The following is a 23,031-nucleotide window of genomic DNA, read 5'->3' on the forward strand; positions in this document are numbered from 1 at the left end:
TTAAAAAAGAAACAGCATCCGGCGCCAGGTTTCGATCCGAGGACTTTGCGGCCGCAGCGCGACGCGCTACCGACTAAGCCACGGACGCCACGCTGATATCAGTGTGAGTTACGCGCCTTATATCTTTAACGCATTCAAACTACGTCGTCAGCGGCGTGCGTTGGCGACTCAGCGGCGTTATAGCGGCTTGATAACTGCGTGGTGTACACGTGATACTACAAACCCGATGGAAGAGATGGAAGAGATGGAAGAGAAGGCGGCGAGGCGGTGGGCTCCGGGGGCCGAGCGCAAGCGCCGCAAGCGGGCCGACAACCGTGCATTCGCACTTTCACATTCTCCCCCTCGGGGAAAGGCGGGGGAATTTTTAGTAGTAAACTGCTACAGTAATAAAAATAAGATAGATGAATTTGACAACTTAATACAGACAGTGAAGCCATCCGTCGTCATCGGTACGGAATCATGGTTGAATAACGACATAACGAACGGTGAAGTATTTCCTGACAACTTTGTGTGCTACAGGAAAGACAGGAATAATCGCGGAGGGGGTGTGTTTATTTTAGTAGACCAGTCTGTTCCTTCAAGTCCTATTGCTGTGCCTTCTACAGCGTGCGAGGCAGTCTGGTGTCAATTAAAGCTACGTAATGGTGAATCCTTATCTGTGTGTAGCTTTTACCGTCCACCGGCATCTTCAGTCGATGTTTTCGCTCGATTTACATGTACGGTCGAAGCAGTTCAAACTGATCACATGGTAGTAGCCAGTGACTTTAATTTACCGGATCTCGACCGGCAGCACCAACCTGCGTTTTCCGGTACAACTAATGGCCACAATACAGCGATGATAAATTGTATGAATCTGTTTTCACTCACCCAGATTGTCTTGCAGCCAACTAGGGAAAAACACGTTCTAGACCTATTCCTCACTAATGTACCTGGACACGTAAACTCCATCACGATTATCCCTGCAATCAGCGACCACAAAGCTGTTCACTGTGAAATGAACTTCGAGACTCAAAACACATATAGCAAGAAGGTAAGAGAAGTTTTTGATTACAGAAAAGCTAATCTAGAGGAAATTAATAAGGCACTAGACACGCACTTTATCGTTTTTGAAACATTAGCAGATACCTTGCCTGTATCAGAACTGTGGGAAATATTTAAAAAGAAAGTTTTCGAGCTGCGCGATCGTTTTGTATCATCTTGGTTGTTAACGGAAAGACGTAACAAAAGTAAACCATGGTACACAAAACAAGTGCACAGATTAACACAACGGGGACAAAGAATGTTTAGAGCATTCAAGCGCAATCCTTCAGTAGATAACCTCAGGAAACTTAAAGCAATAGCCAAAGAAGTGAAGAATTCAGTCGGCCAGGCTAAATTACGTTTCTTTGATTCATTTCAATCGCGTATCAGCCAGAATTCAAAGGAAATATGCAAATACATCAAGCGCAATAAAAAGGATACTGTTTCAATTCCAGCCTTAGTGCAAGGTAACAATACTATTGTGGAACCTCTTGATAAAGCAGAATGCTTCAATTCCTACTTTACGTCGGTGTTTTCCTTGCCAGTGGCGTCTACGGACGAAAGGGGAATGTCAGATTTGGGAGTGACAAAGCCTATGGAAGACGTGACATTTGATTTGCGGGGGATACAAGTACTACTTGAAGGCTTAAATACATCGAAAGCAGCCGGCCCAGATGGTTTTCCGAATGCCTTGCTAAAGTTATGTGCGTATTATATAGCACCATATTTGAAAATAATATTTGTTAAATCGGTGCAATATAGTGCCCTCCCTGTAGACTGGAAAATCGCCTGTATAGCTCCTGTTCACAAATCTGGGCCTCGTAATGCCGTTTCCAATTACCGTCCCATTTCTTTAACTTGAGTGTGCTCCAAAATAATTGAACATATATTGTATAGCGCGATTGTTAAACACATTAGTGATAACAACCTGTGCAACCCTTTCCAGCACGGCTTCCGAAAACGATTATCATGCGTAACTCAGTTGATCCAATTTACTCACGATATTGCCCAGGCGCTAGACAACCGTACATCCGTTGACTGTGTTTTTCTAGATTTTAAGAAGGCATTCGACACGGTTCCTCACAAGTTATTGCTTAGAAAATTGACGACTTATGGTATTCAACCCAAAATAATTTCCTCGATCTCGGAGTATTTAAGTAACAGACGTCAGTATGTGGTTGTGAACGGTGCTGCATCAGATACATCCGATGTAACGTCAGGAGTTCCCCAAGGGTCCGTTTTGGGTCCTTTATTATTTCTTCTCCACATAAATGACATCAGCAATAACATCACTTCATGCATACGACTGTTCGCAGATGATTGCGTATTGTACAGAAAGATTACTTGTGAAAATGATCGCGAAATATTGCAAAACGATCTGAAAATTATAGACGACTGGTGCATAAAATGGGAGATGCAACTTAATCTAAAGAAAGCTGTCTGCCTTACCTTCTCAAGAAAGCGTAGCCCAAATAAACACCCTTACACAATAAAAAACGTTCCTCTACAATTCGTAGATGAGTATAAATATTTGGGAGTTTACTTCACTCCAACGCTTTGCTGGCATCGACATGTCGGCTACACCGTACGTAAAGCTTGTAGGACTCTGGGTTTTTTGCGACGCAATACAAGAAATTTTCCACAGGCAACGCGCGAATTACTGTACAAGTCTAACGTAAGGTCGATCTTAGAATACGCTTGCTCCGTGTGGGACCCCCCAACCGTTCTCGACAAAAATAAATTGGAAAGGGTACAAAGCCTTGCAGCCCGGTACGCCACTGGTAAGACTCCTAGGAACTCAAAGTTTAGCGCAAGTCACTACAAAAAGATTTTGAAATGGGAGACACTAGAAGACCGAAGGGCAATGGTTCGCTTAAAACTATTCCATTCCATATACTATTCTCAAATTGACATTTCCCGCGATGATTACATTTTTGCACCTCATTACGTGTCAGCGCGAATGGGTCACACCTGCAAGGTGGGTGAAATTTGCTGCAACACATTGGTGTTCACAAACTCATTTTTTTCCGAAAACAATACACCAATGGAATCAGTTACCAGCGCACGTAGTTACGGAACAGGCTGCGGATGCATTTTACGCTTCCATGTGTTTGTTAAAAGCTTTGGGCTAGTGCTGATTTGTTCACTGGGAATTTATTGTGATACAAAAATCTTTTTTTGTGTGTGTGTGTGTCTGTATACGTGACACTCGAACTGCGTTGTTTTGTACTTTTACTTTTCAATTATTTCTTCCTCGTGTTGTCGTTAATGCAGTGTGTAATATTTCCTGTGCGACAGTAACTGAGTGGAAAGCAAGGGAGCGACTTGCCGCGGCCTTTTCTTTGTATAGTTATTGTAGCTCGCTGATATTCTGTACCATTTGTGCGGTTACTGACAACCGCTAGTTTCGAAATTTCAAGGGCACGGCACATCCTTTCTTTAATTTTTATACTTGTATTTTCCTCCTTGTGTCTACGAATGTATCTTAAAAGGAGCTCGCGGCCTCTGAAACATTTTTGATCTTTGGTTGTCAATGTGACTAGTTGATGTATTGCTTTTTGTTATTCCCCCCCACTGTAATGCCAAAAAGGCGCTGTGGGTACCAAGTAAAGAAAGAAGAAAGAAAGAAAGAAAGAAAGAAAATTAATCCGGAGCCCTTCACTACGGCGCGCCTCATCGCCTGGGTTGCGTCGGCGCGTTAAAACCTATAACCAATGAGCCAGTATATTCTTACGAGGCAGATGTGAATAAGCAATCTATTTACAGGTAATTACATCTGAATGCCAAGAGTCCAAAGCCAAGGCATCCAATGCAGCTCGTGCCAGTCTGGTTCAAAACGATTTCTTCCTCATCACTTCGACTTGCCGCGCGCGCCAACTGATAAGGCACGTACCCATAGGTGAATTGTACGATTGGTTGACCACGAGGTGATCTAGTCCAACGGTTTGTGAAATATTTCGGGATTTATGTAGCAATATGTCCCCCCCCCCCCCCCCCCCACACACACTTCAGTTTTCATTCCCGTGAAGGTGATTTACTCGGCGCCGCTCCCGGGCTCCTCCTCGCCACCGCCGACCCCTCCTTCACAACGGTTCTCACAAAGGTTGATCCCCTCGCAACCACCGATGCCTCTTTCACAAGTTTCTCAGTCGTTGGACAGCGGCAGTAGCGCGGTTATCGGACTGTTGCGGAAAATCAGCCGCGCGAACAGGTGTAAAAACGCCCTGAGCCGCCGCCACCGCAGCCGCCGAGATTTCAGCCGCGGCCGGTGCCGCCACAGAGTTTCTCACTATATACTCTCGAGAAGAATCTGGAGCTAGAGCCTATGCAGCTCACATCAAGGCCGTCTGTGTCGTCATGGGCCGCCGTTATTCCATGCGCTCTCCGCTAGTTTCATCACTGGATTAGGTTAAACGTTTTAGTGGCCATACATTCGAACACAGTGCAAAAAAACGCGAAGAATGCTATGGTGTTGCATAAGCGGAAAATAAAACAGGCTGTTTTAATGCTAAGGAAAAAGGAAGTAAAACGCATTTTTGCAGGAATATGGGTGCCTACTATTCTGCAAACCAAGCAGGTAGCTAACAAGAATGTTAATATTTTGTGGGAAACTGATTAGTGACTGTTTTTTTTTAATTTTACAAATTTTTCAAATAGGCTGCTTGAAGAGCTTGGCACTGTTTTTAAGTGTGCCTATGAAAACGTCGCCTTTGTGGCGAACCGGTGCACCGAACGTCAGCTACAGTTTAACAAAACTTGTTCCTGAGTGAGCTAGTTTATACTTGAAGGAAACGGAAAATGTGGTGTTAAACAGTCGTAGGCGAATGCATGATACGGACGACCGCAGGCGCCCGTATCTTGTGTATCTGGGCTTCGTCGAAGTACGTTTGTTTTGTTTTCTTCGTCAGCTACAACTTTCGCGGCGGCGTATTACCCATTCAGTCACACATTCCCTCGACTTTGGAATGACCATTGTTAGGTATGGTTACGCACTGCCTGCTCTTTCACAAAGCACACAGTTTCTACGGCTCACAACTACCACACAACAAGTAGCATTTCGGCTACGTCGTAGCTCGTAGATGTGTCAATTTATAGTGAAGAAACCAAATCCGAAAAACCGCTTAAGAATCCAATTGTCATACCAAGCCCAGGCCAGAGGCTGTGGCCTTCCCATTCCCCCACGATGACATGGACTCCCAGGGGCAGTTTTCTCTATAGTATACTCACTAAAAAACTATGGTTGCCGCCGAAAATTTCCCCTCGCCCACTAGCTGCTGAACCCTGGGGGTTGAAAGAAACCAGCCCCGTGTGAACACCGGCGTGAGCTCATAATTCTTCTTTAGCTTGAAAGCCATTCCGAGCGACATGATTGCATCGGCGGACCTCGTTGACCACCTCATCATAGCTCTCTTGCGTAAGAATAACAGTAGATTTAAATCCGGTGCATATAATGTCTTTCTTTCCTCCAGAGCGTGTGTAATTCACCTCTAATTAGGCGCCCATCCCCGGTTGCTGGTTTTGGCGTGCTCAAGCTGCGCGTGGGAAGAGTGGGCATGCACGCACAGCAGGGCCGAATGTTGCTACCGATGGCCCCCCCTTTGTGATGGTGGGAGATATAAACATAGGAGTCCCATGGCTCAATGCGCCCTGACAGCTGTCCTCCCCCATGGAACGGTTTGAGTGTGGGATGGTTTGTTGCACAGAGAGAAAGATGCCTACGACTGGGCAGCGGAAGACACTGCGGAAGAAGTCTGTCAGCGAGAATAAAGGCAGAGGCCTTCGGTATTAGGCGGACGCATGTCATTCTCTTGGAGTAAGAAGAGCGGAAACTTAACAAGCGTCAATCCGAGCAGAAAGCGTGAATGGGCGCAAAAACAACGTAGAGCCGCTGCCGCCGCCATTGCCGGTTCAAGTTCCAGCTGGTCCAGTAGCTGCGAATCCCTCTCGGATGAACAGCAACTGGCCCGCTGGAACGCTGACATAGGCAAACATCACTTGTTCAGCGTAAAGGGATCTGAGAGCGACATGTTTGACGGTGTCTTTTACTTCTAAGTGTCCGGTGATTACAGGTTGCCGTTTTATGCGTGCACACGTTGGGAGTGGACGAAGGGGGGCACGCGAAGCTAAAGGTATTATGCCCTTGTTGAAGACAGGTTCATTGTGTTGACGTGAGGTTTAAACGTGGCTGTCAAACAGCCCAATGCAGTCGATCAGATGTCCTCAGTGGTATAGTGGATTGGGTTGGCGAGGTACGCGAACAGTAAGATGCCTACGACGCGGGAGGGAGAGACAGGTCTACGTTTGACAGGTAATATAAATAACGGGTCTTTCGAAATTTCATTCCGGTAACTGGGTAGGATGTATGCTAAATCGTAAATTACAAACAGACGTGCTTTGTTCCGTGCACTCTGTGGAGGGCGTGCAGCTTTGCAGGTCGTCCGTTTTAACATAGTGGAAGGGCACTCATTCTTTTTTGCCTTCTTACGCTGATGCATTAAAGGCAAGTAGTAGTGAGTAACCCCTGTTTCCCCATCGTTATCTTCGTAATTTAACGGCTACTGGAACTGCATGTCCAGATACTGGCAACCTTGAGGCACATCTCCGTTGTAAGCGGTAAGTGGCAACGACGTATCGAAACTCGGAGGTATTTCACCAAGTACGTATTATTTGATTTAAAAATTATTGAATTGGAATTGGAAGTAATAAAATATTCACAGTCAACGATTTAATAAAACGACTATTTAACGAAAGCGGTCATAAAAAGCTTCTTCCCCGCCTAAACGAAGGAAAGCGCTGCGATAAAAACTGGTAGACGAAAAGCGTCTGTATCTTTCAATAATTACCCGCCGCGGTGGCTCAGTGGCTAAGGCGTTGCGCTGCTGAGCACAAGGTTGCGGGTTCGATTCCCGGCCGCGGCGGCCGCTTTTCTGATGGAGGCGAAAAGCAAAAACGCCCGTGTGTACGAGATTTCGGCGCACGATAAAGATCCCCAGGTGGTCGAAATTAATCCGGAGCCCTCCACTACGGCGCGCCTCATCGCCTGCGTTGCGTCGGCGCGTTAAACCCCACAATCAATCAAATCTTTAAATAATTTGTTTGTTACACCGCCATGAACTCCTGGGAATTATTTCGAGGAGTGCGTATCACTCTAAACCAGAAACAAACATGCGAAAAAACACCGCCACACGTACTTAAAGCAAAAAGAGAACACAAGCTTCAGAGCGTGTTATACGCAAATAAACAGAAAACGAAAGGCACAAAACTCGTTATAATAAGTGAAAATAACGTCACTGGATATTGTCAACTATACGAAGGAATACGATCTAGCAGGCCGGTTATTACTGGCGTCAATGACATTTCGAAGCGTTTGTGCGAATGAGTGGCAAATGTGCAATCTGATTTTCAAGCCAATTAGCGAGTGAAAACATCCCTTATGACAACTTACTAACCAGCTTGTACATGGTGAAGGTACGAATGAGGCCAGGCAAGCTAACGTGAATAGTGACAAAACTAAAGTCCTTGAAGCTCAGAATTGTTTATGCTCCCGGTGTGCACAAAACAATATGTTGATAAAAAAACTAATGAGCCTTTCTAATTGTGAAGAACGACGAGCGGCGAAGCTGCATTGTGTTTACCGAAATGAACACATCTACGCACGAAGGAAAACACGTTAGTTCGCAGTTTGAGACTGAGCATACTTTCAAGTCATTAGAATGAAATACCCGGAGTTTTATTCTAGCAGACAACCACGGTGCTCTCCATTCCCTCCCCGCAGAAGCCTAAGTATTGACAGGAAAAGGGAATTCCATAACATTTACCACTTTTCCGCTGACTACGTGATTTGCAGAAGTAGACCGAACCCGGCATGAGGCTTGTAAGGGCTAATTCTTATATATTTTACTTTCCGTGATCTTTCGATACCACAAGAGGTCCGCGAGAGAGTACAAAAAGGATGTCACAAACTTACCATCGGCAGCAGCTTAATAATTACCTCTGGATGACAAATGTCTGCGCACTGAACTTGCTCACCACTTTTATTCCACATCCCAATCTGCCGTTTCCGTTGAATACCACGTGAGCCCCCTTTCAATCTTGCAAGGAATTCTCTGGTTTTACAATCGTCCTACACATCGCCCATCAGTCGCGCCGTAGTGAAAGGACCCGGATTAATTTAGACCACCTGCGTATCTTTACGGTCTTTCAGAACTGAATACAACGGCGCTTTTGGTTTTTCTTCAATGTGGATAGCGGACGCCGTAGCCGGGAACCGAAACGGCGTTATTGGACTCAGTAGCACAAGCCTTACCAGCTGCGCCACCGTGGCGACTGCAGTGGAGCTTTCTTTGATGCGCAGGCTGGGCTTCAACTTTTAGGCGAGTGTGAAAATGCTTAAAGTGAACAAATGTGGCTGTATAAGTGTTTGTTTACATAGGCTAAAAATGAAAACATAATGTAACAAGGAGAACTTTCAATGAATTGATGTTGTTTTGCTTCCTGCTCTTTTTTGTAGCAGCGGTCTACGTTAACATTTACGAATTGGATTTTGGACAATTCTGAAGCGCCATTCAAGCTGTTACAATATACTTCTAGAAACGAAATATTTGCCTTTTCATCCATAGCATAAAATAAATTACCATAATTGTTACGAAATATTTTCTACGTTCGTCAAAACATTTGAATGGCGGCCAACCAAAATGGCGAAGTTCGTCTTCATATAGAATTCTCGTTGACTGCGCTACAGAACTTATGCCCTACATACACAATCTATAAAAACTATTGTGATGTTTCATGCTTATCAATATTAATAAAACTATAAGAATGTCATTGTTGGGTATAGCGAAAATACAAGTATTTTGCGACCACTCGCTTGGCACGTCAAAAGTACAGATGATTGCAGACCATAAATATTCGTGTCTACCTCCGGCTACAAAACAAACACAGAGACTCGTTATCATTGTATACTTTCGTACATAATAACTTTCATCATTATTTTCCTGCCCTTTGCGGGCTGAAATGCTTCACGTGAATCTAATTGTAGATTCACGAAATACCTCACCACGAAAAACCTCAACAGGCTCACATGGAAACGAGCGCCGGAATTCTTTCTAAGATATTTAAAACTTTGCTTGGCGTGCGCATTCTTGTTGGTAACGTGGTTGCTAAAGCTAATGCATCTTCTGGTGTCACAGTTGAAACGCTGCAGGTGGCGCCATTAGTAATTTTAACAAGTATTTGTGAATATCACAAACTTTTTGTTTTACTGTCATTATTAGAGCCATTACCTGTTTACATGACGCTTGTTCTATTAGGGAGGACTCTTTTAAACGCACATCCGTCAAGGCAGGCAGTTTCCGCAAGAATAAGTTCCTCTAAGTTTACGAAACCATGTTCCAATTACATTTTGACGACACGTATACCTCGATGACTTGGTTGCTCCCAGCAATTGTTGCGTGTGCTATGTTAAAGCGGAATATATTTTATTCTTGCACCTGCAAAAATAGGCTCAAATTTGACGTTTTCCCGCGCCATGGCCGTCGATGCTGGTACATGGGCGAGGGGAGTGTTGCAAAAAAATAGCCCGTTTTTCAGGTCTCCCCTTGTGTCAGGACATGTTATGATGGCGCTCGATTGATGATACTTCGCTTTCACATAGATCTGGTGGCCGACTTCCTTCTACGCCTAAAGGCCACAATACATGGAGAGATCTTTCCCAACGAAGTTCACACGGCGGAAAACCTGCCGCGGCCGGACGCCGTATGTTCGCCGGGCGAATACACGGCGCCCGCCGCGGAACGAATACATGGAACTACATGGAACGAATACACGGCGCCCACCGCCCCGCCACCGCTTGGTTGCTCTCACTGAGGCTAACTTAGCCTCTATGCCCAAAATCAATGGTGGTGTTCAGTTGTGTGGAAAAGACCCAAGTTTCGTTTTTTCCCTTGTGTGTTGTGTTTTTTTTTAATTATTACACTGTGACATGGGCCGTGAGTGAACTCGAGCTACCAGTTCAACATGGAAGAGAAGACGACGGGCTGTGGGCAGGTGGCGCGACAGCTCGGCAAAAATCGAGGGAAGAAGAGAACGAAGCCGGGACAGCTACGAGAGGAACGTGCGAAGGGGCTTGTGCCACGGAACCACGGGCTGGGGGACGTTCCGGAGGAAGAGCTCCTGCCGTCGTTCCTGCTGCGGGCCTTCACCCAGGGCGTGCCTACCTCATCCGGTCCTGGTGGCTTGTTCCAGGACCAAGGGGCGGCCCTTCGAGCGGCTCCTGCCAGGGTGCAGTTGCCGAGTGCGGGCCTTGGCCGATGCTACCGGAGTGCTCATCTCCGGGGATCGTTCGTGGGACGTGGTCATCGCGAGCTGAGCTGGGATCAGACATCGGCGCGCTGTCCCGTGGCAAGCGCCGCACACGGTAGAGTAGCTGTGTGCCGGCGACGATCCAGCCGCAGCAGTCGTGCCACCCCTGCCCTCGCTCACTTCGACGGCCACATCTACTGACGACGAGAAGGCGTCGGGACCTGTCTGTGAGACGACGCCTTTAATTATCCCGAACCCTACTGTCGAGGGACGTTGGTGTGGGGCAGAACAGACAGTAGCTCGAGAATTGCCGAACTGTATTTTGGGTCACTTGTCATGTGAGACTGACGCGAAATGACGATGTACTTTGTTTTTCCGCTCCCGTATCTCAAGACTTGTGAAACAGATAAACATCTGATTTTCTTTTTCCCTCTTCACAACGTCTCTGTCGCCTCCTTTCTCGTCCGACAGCACACGAAAGCGTGACGAACGTCCATTCACCATCACATCAGTAAACAGACCCAGTGAAGCAGCTTCCCTCTTGGGTTGTACGTCGTTTGACGATTCTGCGTAGCTCGGAGGCCTTTGTTCTGCTGAAATATGCTTTTTAGTTCACAAAAGCGCTCAAGGCTGTAGAAAAATTTCACCATCTTCCCGTAGGGAATCCCTCATTAGTATTCGAAGCAGCCATGGGGTCGGCTCAAGTCGACTGCGTTTAGGTTGTCCGCAGACATCATGCTCACCTCGTCTACGATCACGCATTTCACGTTGCGGAAGGCCACGCGGAAAGTGTTCAACTCGCTGGCGCTGCGGCCTCCGTCCTTGTTGGGGCCCGTGGTCTTCCGAGAGAGCTTGAAAGCCGCGTGCACCGTGGTTCCTCCCACTGCCACAGCCGGTGCTCCCGTAGATGACGAACGCGTTGTAGGCGGCGTTGTTGCTGGTGCTGCTGTACCGGTTGTAGAGGTCCTTGGCAAGTCAGAGGACGAACGTATTGCCGCGACAGGCCGGTCCGATGAAGGAGACCCGTAACGGAGGTGCTGACGCGTCGTCTGCCGGTGGATGATCTCGCTCAGTAGCTCATGTTGTTCCGCGTTTGTCATCCCCATAAAGTTCTAGTATTCGTCCCGGTCTATGATGTCCTGGCGCTTGCACACGGCCGTGCACGGGCTCGCGTGTTTGATCAGGCGCACCAAGTCGTGGCTCGGGATGAGGTCGGCGTCTTCATGTTCCGGGTGGACGATCATGGCAGGATGAGGTGCTGCTCCTTCTTCTTGTTCTTCTTGTTGAGCCCTCTTCTCCGCGGCGCTGTCCACGGAGCTCACATTGGCGTTGACGCTGGCGTTGCAGGTGGCGTTACCGGAGGCGTTGCCCGGGGCACTCATCGCGGCGTTGCGGGAGGAGGTTCGCCTACGGGAAGATGACGACGGTGGTTGAACGCGAAGCTATCTCGTGACGGATTCTTTGGTTGGCCAATTCCTACGGGCATCCTGCCACAATCCTCATCAGCGGTGCCTGGCCAGGCATGCGCAGTGGGGGTGTGGACGCCGCACAACGGCGCCCACACAACGGCGGAAGGAACAGGCGCCACCATAAGCTGCTTCGCATCTTAAAGAAATGAAAACGAACGTCCCTGGGGAGATAAGAACCAGTGAGTCCCAGAACATTTAACCGGCGTTCTAGCTCCATTCCATCTCAACAGACAGACTCTGTGCAAAACAGAGCTAGTCAAGCCCGCCTCTGAATACATGCGGCTGGCTGCTTATTTGCGGTGGGCGCGACCACGGGCGGCGCTGCGGAGTGCACCTCCATGACGCCGGCAGAGGGACTCTTGCATTTGTCGTCTGCTTCACTCGGGCTCGCTATACCTGCTGTTTCTTTGGGCTCGGTTGACTTTTGATATTTGTCCGCACCAAACTTTGTTTGTGCGCGACTTTTATCATAATATAAGACTTCAAATCCCATACACTAGCTCAGGGCTTGATTTAAAGTATAGTTTTTATACCGCTCCGGAAGAAACATTGCCGGCGTCGCCCCCTTCTTTGCGAAGCCGCTCCTGTTCGGAGCGCAGAGTCGGAGCCATGCGTACGCTCCTGTATCCAGCAATCTTTCAAACACAGGCAACGGTCCGCTGCTAATAACCGGCAACAGCGAAAACGCAAGACCAAAACAAATTCCGAGGTCTTCGGGCTGTCGGCTTTGCCACAAGGCATTACGATTTCCGTTAATCGTATGTAAGTTGGAACAGTTTTTGGAGCCTTGCCAAACGCTCGAAAGTGTTGTATCGGGTCAGTTTACGTTGTCATGCCGACATTCACTATGGGCCACAAAAAATGCAGGTTGAGTTCCACAAAACCTGGTGTGTATACGCGCGTCCTGGTACCAGGCTTCTAACCAGTACAGAGCCTTATTGAGCAAAACAAGTCACGTGAACGCTAAAAATACAGTAACGCTATGTTTGTTCAGAACTGGAGGCACATTTCGGTACATTTCCCACAACCATATCCTCACAATATTCAGATATACCTTATATTGAAACCGCATACAAGCGAAGGAGGGGACAGCGAAGGAGAACACGTTATTTAACTGTGAAACCGAGCTGATTACTGGGCGGGGTCCTCAGTCCAGGACAAGAGAGTAAGAAGAATTTTCTGCAATTTATAGAATGCCATCCCAAGTACGACAAGATTTGTTCTTTACGCCCGAAAGGCTTGAAAAACCATAAAGAACTGGTTGTACATATTCGTCGATTTCTATTCTTGTTAAGCTGGAAATCGGAAAGTATACTATTTATTGCGTTCTTTAGTGAGTATATTAGGCCTTCAACAGCGTAATCATGTCATAACTGTGCGGGTTGAGAGTCAGTTATGATAGCTGTGGTTACGACAGAAAGTCGGGGCACAAAAGCGGCCTTCCAGTATTCTAAACAAGTTGTCTGCGCGGTTTCGCAGTGGCGTAGCCGAAACCTCTTCATTGTATTTGCATGTGAATAAACAACGCACGCTGCGGATATGCACCTTCTTGCACGCAACCATTACGACAGCCAATTTGTGAAGAAGGTACTGTATGCTTTGAACCCTGACGAAAATATCCACACGAGCGTTGTGAGCCTGCCAAACACCCCCAAACGTCTTAATAAGATGTTTGTGACGGTGCAGACAAATTAATACGTTGGGCTCAGAAAAAAGCATTCTTCTGACAGAAGTCAACAACAACAAAAGAAATAAAAGACAACCGTTTTATTTCCAGCTGTGCGATGCGTGTGTAAAGGCCCGCTTCTTGTTGCGTAGCATTAGACTGTTGAGTTTATATAAGACCATCTCAAAAATACTTTAGGGAAGCCTACACATTTGGATACTTATAGAGGAGGACTGAGCACTGGACCTCGCCAATTAGCTATAAAGGGTGAGTTACACACGATCATCTGATCGATGCTCTTAAGAAAATTGTTCTCTCCCCGCGTGCGCTGCAAACTTGCGCGGTATACAGCTTCAAATTACTCAGAGTTATTAGAAGCTTGCAAAATAACTTAATTACTTGAAAATCACTTTTTAATGCACGAAAGAATCTAAGCGGGCGATTTCTAGTGGAGGCACTGTTTGTCCTCACAAGTGGAGTGTAGCAGACGACAGCGACGCGAGTCCCTAAGCCAACGTTAGAGCCAGGGGGCGTCACTCAAACATCTGACCACCAATAGTATTTTGCTGTATTTGAGATGCCCTCGCAGTGATATCGCCTGTTCTTTACATGCTGATCTTGCAGACAGGCCAAATGTTGATGGTATTACAAGTTATGTAGCCGTATCGCCTTTATTTAGCCTACCTAAAGCTATCGTACAAGCCTATCTCGGCGACACAAGCCACGGTAGTTGTGTTGAGACCGTGTTGCGCTTGCAGCTTGAGCCATCTGAAAAGCGCGGACTTCCCAACACCATATTCGTCAACCAATCTGAGATTTATGATCCATTTTTTTCTCGAGAAGGTGCGGGACAAGCGTTCGTCCATCAAACTCTTCCAACGCGGCCGTCTGCAGCGGCTAGTATACGCCAGACGCCATGGAGGGGAAATCAGAAGACCTGATTGGTTCCTTTGGTTTGCCGCTCGCCGCACCTGAAAAGGTTCGTCGTTTGGCAGCACCGGCGGGGATGTCGCACTCCCTCGACGATTGGCCCGTACTACATGGGGATTTCAAAATGCAGCAACGAACGTTCATTTTAAAGTACTCGAACAAACTGAAGTTTTCAGTGGTTGTAAACTAGAAACGAGCTCGTAACGACAGCCGCAAGCCAACACCATTCGAAACTTATGCGACGACTGGCACTATCTCGTCGCTTCTTGCTGTTCCTTACTCCCCTCGTTTATATTTTTACTTTGCTGGATGGCGATATGACGGCCAACCTCCTGTGAAGGGATTACGATACGAAGCAAGGTCGTAGCTGTGCGTTCTGGAACGGTTCGTTGGCCACGAAGAGCCTCGAACCCGAAAATTCGTCTGCGCGACGGCGAGATGCCGAGCTCGGCCGGCGGTAGTTTCGTACGCATTGGCGCACACGCTTGCGTGTTCGTTCGGGACTTCAACCGTTTACTCCACCGTTCTTTGTCATAAAAAGAATGTGCAGTATGTTTCACGGGCGTATAGCTCGTTATGCAAACTGTAAGCCCTGCCTAACATGCGTTTGCTTTTGCCGGCCTCCGCCAATCGCAGAGCATTCTCGAGTGACATCATAGGTTCTGTTGCGGAAAATGAGCTGGTGGGTCGCATGGTCGTTTCCTTTTTTCCTAATTATGTAGCTTATTTGAGCGAAGTTTGCGTTATAAGTGGTGTCATTATGGTTCTAACGAGGCAACCTTTCGAATGAACCCAACTTCTGTTTTCTCTTCATGGCTCTTTTAACGCCGCCAAAAGTCGGTCGCGCGCCGCCGGGTGTTGATCGTCGTCGTCGTCGTCATCGTCATCGTCGTCATCATCATCATCGTCGTCATCATCATCGTATTTTATTTCCTTAAAGACCCCTTAAGAGGTTATTATATTAGGGGTGATATACAGGGTATCAGAAACAGTTGCTACACGAGGGGTTCATGCACAGTATAAAAACCTTCTGCTACATAAGGGGCGTATACAATGTATAAAGCATTGCTACATAGTGGTGGATATAATGGGTATAAGTACATAATAATATTTAATAACAATAATATATTAAAATAGTAATATTCTTTATTACAGGAAAAGTACACATTATACATTCCAGCCCACTTAAGCAATGATGCTTGTGAGCGGGCTGGGCAGCCCAACTTCGTGCACGGGGCACATGCCTCTGCCCTTTACAAAATATACAGAGGTTAATAAGAGGAGAGAATTTCCTCTGGCCGAACAACAATTACTCTTCGACAACACAGGCAAAACAAAAGAAATTTCAACTAACGCAATGTAACGGAAGAACTTATACAATAAAGTTCTATTCTATTCTATTCTATTCTAATGCAAACTTAAATACACAACTTATTATGAAACCTATACAATACGAGCATGAGCATGCCTAGTGTGAGGGTGTATAGCTAAATAATCAAGGAGTTTCGGTTAGCCGTAAGCGCAAGAACAATTTGATTTGTTTAACACTATGAAGGGCAGCATCTACTTGAAGATTATTAAAAAGAGAAGGTGCATAGTAGGATCGTGTTCTTTTGCCGTAATTGGTATAAACGCGAGGAATTACATACGTTTCAATACGGCGCAAAGGTCTGTGTTTTTTGTTGTCCACTTTAAAGGTATTTGAAAAATAATGTTTGCATTATTCGCTATAAGGTCTCACTGACAGAGAGGACTGTTTACATTTTTAATGAAAGTTGATGGCCAGGTCATTGTGACGACGTGGTTTTGGAGGTCGTTCCAGTCCTGCACAGCACGGGGAAAGGAGGATGCGGAGAGGGTAGCAGTCCTGGCGCGGTAACGGGAAACTTGGAGGGGGTGGCTGGTGCGGTGCGAAATGTACGTTGGGGGGTGACGTATAGGGGATGGCTGAGGGGCGAATGAAAGAGCTTGTGAAACAAGGATAGGGTGGCTATGCGGCGTCGAATGAAAAGTGGCTGTAATCCAGATCGAGCTTTTAAGGATGAAACACAAATGTCATGATAATATCACGAATGTATGAATCAGGCTGAACGATTTTGAATTGATTCTAGATCATTGATTAGGTAAGTTTGAAGCGGACACCATCTAGCTGACGCGTATTCCAGTTTTGGCCTGCTGAGGGATGTGTATGCGAGCAGTTTTACGTGTTGTAGTGCGCAACGCAGATGACGCTTCACGAATCCAAGTATTTTGTTTGCAGATGAGATAATGTTTGTCACATGCGCATTCAAAGTTAGATCGGCGGACAGTGTGACACCTAGACATTTGAAACACTGTACTATTTCTAAAGGGGCGTTAGTGATTAGGTATGGGAATAGGAAAGAGTTTTTGCGGCGAGTGAATGAGACAACTTTAGACTTGTTGGGGTAAGTTTGCGAAGCAAATTGTCACACCATTCTTAAATGTTATTCAGATCATGTTGTAGGGTTAGTTTATCGCAAGCATTAGTTATTTTATGGTAAATCACGTAATCGTCGTTGAACATCGGGATTTTGCAAGACACAGTAAGGTGTAGGTCATTTATGTAGATGAGAAATAGTAGGGGGCCAAGGACGCACCCTTGCGGTACTCCTGACGTTCTTCGAGAGGTTCAGAAGGTTTGTTATTTACGTGCACGAATTGAACAATTTGATAAAAAAGATTCAATCCACCCTAACAAGCTAGGGTCGAGATTTAGCCCGGACTGCATTAGTTTCTGCATTAGTTTGTTGTGTAGAACTGTATCAAATGCTTTTGCGTAGTCAAGCAAAATGGCGTCAGTCTGAAAGTTTGTGCCAAGATCTCTATGTCGTGCAGAAAGAGTGAGTCTTTTCGTCGCAAATTCGCTCCATGTTTGGCCTTAATACGTCCTTTGCCTTAACGCATATGAGTTTTTGCTGCCCATGTCGCATGGTATGTGCATTTATGCCGGTTAACTATATTTCGAAGTTCAGTCGAAATTTTTCATATCTGTGCATATTATTGGCTGGTGGGAAGGTAAAGTACACACGTCTAGTTCCGATCTAGTGTCGGCGATGATCGACCAATTAAGGTTCGGAGAGTATTTCTGCTGTTGTAAATTAAAAAAAAACGTTTTAGCTTAGCCGTTCCACGGTTTCTGCGATGGGTCATCGGCATATTAGGGAGACCAAATTCCCCCGCTGTGTTAGTTTCGGATTTAGCGTTGTTGCTGGCCTGCAAATCCTAGTAGACGCCGTGCTGGCAGCACTAGCTGGCTGATAAAGGACTACCGTGCTATTTTCCTCGTTTTTGTGATGCAGGAATTGTCATGCGAGTACGAAGGGGCATATTCTCGCCATTTTATAGGACAAGAGGTCATCACAGTTTCTTGAACAACACGAAGTTGAGCGCTGTCCTGTTCGCTACTGGCATGTATTAGTTTATTTTCATTTCCTCGCAATGGCATCGTCTTACAGCCTCATACCCGGAACATACTCACTGCACGCACTACTGAAAGTGCACTGTCCGTGTCGAGGTTAGTAGTTCCCAATTACCAGCACTGTTTCTGGTGGGTGTATACTGTTCTCACAGGCGAAAGCACCGAGTTTGGTACCAGTAAAGATTGATGTTTTCATTTGCCCGAAGTCCGGTGCCTATCGGGAATGCAATCGCCCGGGCTCTTGTTCATTTGGCAGGAGGCTCGCAGGGTGATGGTGTTGAAGTTCTCGGAGAGGGTGGCCGAATTGATGAACTCGAGGTGTTTGTATTTGATATGGGGAAAGGAAGAGTTTATATACAACAATTTTTTTAGAGTAACTAGATAAATGTGTAAGAAAAAGGAAAAACTTCAAACTTCAGTTAGACGCTATAGCTCCAGGTGCGCACAAGTTACTCGATAGCCTCCATTCAGTCTAATTATCATATGCTCGGAGCGTACACAAACCGCTCGAGAAACGTCTTCAGGGACTCTGTTCCCGCCCCAGGGCCCGTCTCGGTGACCGGTACACAGCTTTACCCTGAACCGCCGACGCGATCCACCAGTCTACCTCTCGCTTAGGAGCCTCACAAATCCCAACCTAGCTTCGCCGGTCGAGACTCCTTGCTTCGCCCGGAACTGCCTAGCTGAGAGCTCCGACAAGAACACTTTTTAACGGCCAAGTTCGGCCGTTAGACACCTCGGCATTACTCTCTCTCGGGAACGCCCCTCTAGCGTTCGTACACGCGTAAGGGAGGGCCCCAATTCACGTAACCAGCTGTCACTCAGCCATTTGCCGAACATTCAATTAGACACCACCACCTCCGGGTCAATAGCCTGTGCGCAGCCGAGCAAGCACGCGGCTGCGAGTACGCATGACTCCGAAGGGTGGGAGCGAAAAGCAGCGGCTGCCGGAAGGCAGCTGTTCCTACGGTGGCACACGACAAAGGGCTCTCGCTGGAAAGCCGCCGCTGCCGTGCCCTCAGTCGACGACAATTACCGCTTCGTTGTCAGCTACGCGCAGACTCCTCGGAACTTGGCGGGGCCGTCTGCCTTTGTAAATACGATTTTTCCCGCGGCATTCTCAGCATCCAGACACGCCATCTCCTGAACGCGCCGCAGCGACTTGACGATGACCAAAGCATGGTGTTGGCAGTGTAGTGCCTCTAGACCGAGTGGCGGGGCTGTATGCTTTCACGCGCCAGGCCGGGGCTCCCGGCCACGGACCACGTGAGGGGACCTTACATTACCCAACGGGGAAACATAAAAGGTATATATCAGAATCATATACGTGGTAAGCCAATCCTTGTAGAATAGTGCTATTGTGTTCTGTGCTTTGTTTTAAAGCTTTCCTTCAATTTGATGCGGATCAACTGCCTAACGGTGCTACAATAAATAAATAAATAGATAAATAAATGAATAAATAAATAAATAAATAAATAAATAAATAAATAAATAAATAAATAAATAAATAAATAAATAAATACTGAAGCTGCATTTACCAGTTTCGTTTGCGAAGAGATTTTTGCCGCAGCGACTCGCCAGAGACGTGCTTCCAAAACTTACTTGCAATTGCCAAAGCAAGCTCTGGTATATCCATATATATTTCAGTGGATTGTTTTAAAATATTTCTTTTTTCTTTAGATTGACTTCCAGGATGTTTACAGCGTCCACTGCTCACAAGGACACGAAAGTGCCACAGATTATTTGTTGCTGTCACGGAAACGGTGGATCTGATGGCACCTGCGTATATTTTAGTTCCTCTATTGTTCTGCGGAATAAATAGAACGCACCAACGTTGCTATACCTCTACGTTGTCCATTTATAATGGTTTCCAATAATTCAAGCGCCAGTTTGATGTCTTTTGGATGTTAGAGATCCTTCCCTTGCGAGCGGAGATTGGAATTGATGGGACATAATTCAGTCCCGTTTGCAGAGCATTGGCTAGCCGATGACGTATGTACTAAACTTCTAGTTTTTTTTCAAATTTTGTCCACCTTGATATTGATCAGACGTCACTGAACCTGTTTGCTCCTGATGTTCTTAGAATTGTTTTTCAAGCTTTCCCTCTTTATGCTGTAAACTCAAACAACTTAACAATTCTAGTAAACAATCTTAGTTCAGTGCACTAGAACCAAACAGATGGCGATACAGATACGGAGAAACCGTTCTTCAGATAAAATTAAGTAAGCATCACGAAGCCGTATACACATACACACAAACATAAACAGAAACATACAACACGCAGGTTCACTGTACACAAGCAAACACCCTGTAACGCCCGCCTGTTTCTTGTTCGCCGTCACAAAAAGGCCAGCCTCTTCGTGGCCAAAGGGAGGTCACGCTTCCCCAATCACCGTCGCGCTGCATTCCCCCGGATTTACGTTTCGTCGCGTGTGCTCATCAGCTTTTCGAAACAACACGGTACGCGCATCTCGCAAGGATGTGCTCCGGAACTCCTAAAAATAAATACTCAAGCTTCTTCATGCGCAATTCGGAACTCCGTTGCATGTTCACTTAAGCGGTGTTTGAGGCACCGAAATGTCTGGCCAACGTAGCCCCTGAACTATGCAAGAGCCAACTGCCACGCCACTCCTTTTGTTGCAATGGATGTCCTGGTTTTGGTGTTTAACGACGCATTTTTACTACAATGCAGTGTATGTCACACCCCCTCCCTCAGTTTCATTAGGCTGCTTTACTCACGACCGGCTTTGCATGATAGCGACCTGCCCATGCCCGCGGATTCTGCGTGCCGAATTTGTGATTGCTTGTTTGGTTTTTTTTTTGTTCCCTCCGGTGACACTGCACCGGCTGGCGCTGCTCTTATTGCCCATTTATCCGCTATACGCCTCGAGATTCGCGATCGCTGCGCCGCCTGCCGCCGCTTCTCCGCCGCGTTTGCGGGATGAGCGCTGCGTGGCTGATAGGTGGTCATGCAGTGTTTTGGTTTTCTTTCGCTTCTCTTTGCCTTTCCGCGCTCTAAACAACTTGTTTTGGTGACGTCTGTAAGCTAACTGCACGTTTAGGGAACTTAAAAAAAAACAGCTGCGTCTTGGTAGAGCCAACAAGAGCTACCCGGGGAGGCGGTTCTGCGCGCTTCTTGGCCGCTCTTGCGGGCGTCTGCGACGGCAGCAGCATATCACCGCTGTCACCTTCGAACACGTCAGCATAAGTGAATTCTATTTATTGTCGCCTCGTTTAGACCTGATATTGGCACTGTAAGAGGTTGGTTCGTTTTGCAGCGCAGACAACAAATGCGGCTTTGCTTCGAATATGTACGTCGTAGAAAAATATGTTTCGGGGACGTGATAATCCAATAGCTGACAAAAACTTGTGCCTTTTATGGGAATATAAGCCATGCGAAAATGTTAAGTACAGTAAAGAAAATGTTAAGTTAGATATGTGCCCACTCATACCTTATAGTAAGAACCACCAAGGTATATGTTAATGAAACCACGGGAAAATGAATGGTCTGCAAGTAAGGAATAAATAGAATAGTCGTACGGGAATGAAAAAAAAAACGAGTGCAGCTTCTGAAATGCCAAAGACGTTTGTTTGAGCAAGGTAGTATTCACCAGACCAACTAGATGCGAAATGCACTGATATTTCGCTAGACATGCAGGGGGGGGGGGGGACGGAGGGGGGTAAGAAGGAGGACGATCAACTATCGTTGTTTACAAATGCGGAGCGAAATCAACGAATGAACGTTTTAGTAATCACACACACAAGCTGCGTGTGCACTTTTCGTTTGTTTTTCGCCTTGAAAAACGGCTGATCACTCGGCGGACTCATTTTTTGAAGAATACAAGGTAGGCAGTTTACAAGCGATACGAGGTGTCGTTGGAAGAGTTGATTGATTGATTGCAGGGTTTAACGCGCCGACGCAACGAAGACGATGAGGCACGCCGTAGTGGAGGGCTCCGGATTAATTTTGGCCACCTAGAGACTTGATTGATTGTGGGGTTTAACGCGCCGACGCAACGCAGGCGATGAGGCGCGCCGTAGTGGAGGGCTCCGGATTAATTTTGACCACCTGGGGATCTTTAACGTGCGCCGAAATCTCGAACACACGGGCGTTTTGGCTTTTCGCCTCACCTAGAGACTTAACGCGCGCCGAAATCACGTACACACGGGCTCGTTGGAAGAGTGTCGTATCTGATAAGGGTCTCTGATTTGGGTTTATGCTAGATTCTGCAGTCTGCCTGTGTCATGACTCATATGACGGTGTTTCGAAGAAGAGTTTGGTCACGGACGCGGATTACTGTATAAGCCCATCTTCGCCCTTCTCGTGGAGGATAAATGTAACAGATGAATCTTTGCGAGCGCTCAACTCGGTACAAGACGACCCAGCATTAAATTTTCGTCGTGTGCTGACTCCGGAGTGTAATTTTGCATTATCCATCGTACTTCTTTGGTACAATGTTTGTGAAATTTATGCCGCATTGGCTTGTTCACGGTACTGATGAATATCTGATATGTGATATTGGCAGGCGTAACTTGCGTGCTGTCAGGTATGAGTGCTCCCCGCACGGGGCACCTTGAGTAATCTTGGTGACGGTACTGGCGATACCGGGGACCCCGAGCCCCCAACATAAACTGTAACCTACCGTGGTGATGTGTTTAAAGGTGAAGGGTAGAAGCCTCAAACGGTGGCCGTCGGAGCCCAGGTCAAGCTCCGGCGGATGGGCTCCCTGTCTGTTTACCAGGCAGGGAGCTCCGGGACCTCTCAGGCTATCAGGGTAAGGTTTGAGAAGAAAGTACCCCCGTCCCCTGCTTCTTTTACATGCCATATGGTAAATCGTAAATCCCCCCCAAACATGATCGGCCCCTGAAAAGGGGCCGCACCGAAGGTTCATTTCCGCCACTCCCAACCCACAGTCTTCCAAAGCCCGATAACTACCCCCGTTTTTTGGTGTTGGAATCCAGTGACCAAGAAAAGCCTCTTGCATCACAGTCCGTGTTCCTAATATCGAAATTTCTGGAGGGCATTATTGGTGACAAATATAAGGCCAAAAAACGAACTCGAGAAATCCTGGTTGAAGTACACAACCAACAGCATGCAAAGATCCTCCTTGAACAAACTCACATAGCCAATCTTGAAATCAGGGCGACACCCCACCGGAGCCTGAACAGTACTCAAGGTGTCATCTCTGAAGTAGACCTGATGAATG

The 23,031-nt window shown here is 46.8% G+C and overlaps 1 protein-coding gene across 1 annotated transcript in view; it reads left to right on the plus strand.

The window, feature by feature from the left end:
- LOC144175667 (uncharacterized) overlaps positions 1 to 23,031 on the plus strand; it is a 72,374-nt gene that overhangs the window by 4,130 nt on the left and 45,213 nt on the right. The window lies entirely within an intron of this gene.

This window comes from Haemaphysalis longicornis, unplaced genomic scaffold (genome assembly GCF_048455015.1).
Source record: "Haemaphysalis longicornis isolate Haplotype H1 unplaced genomic scaffold, Haemaphysalis longicornis Haplotype H1 scaffold_3, whole genome shotgun sequence".
Classification (NCBI taxonomy): Eukaryota; Metazoa; Arthropoda; class Arachnida; order Ixodida; family Ixodidae; genus Haemaphysalis; species Haemaphysalis longicornis.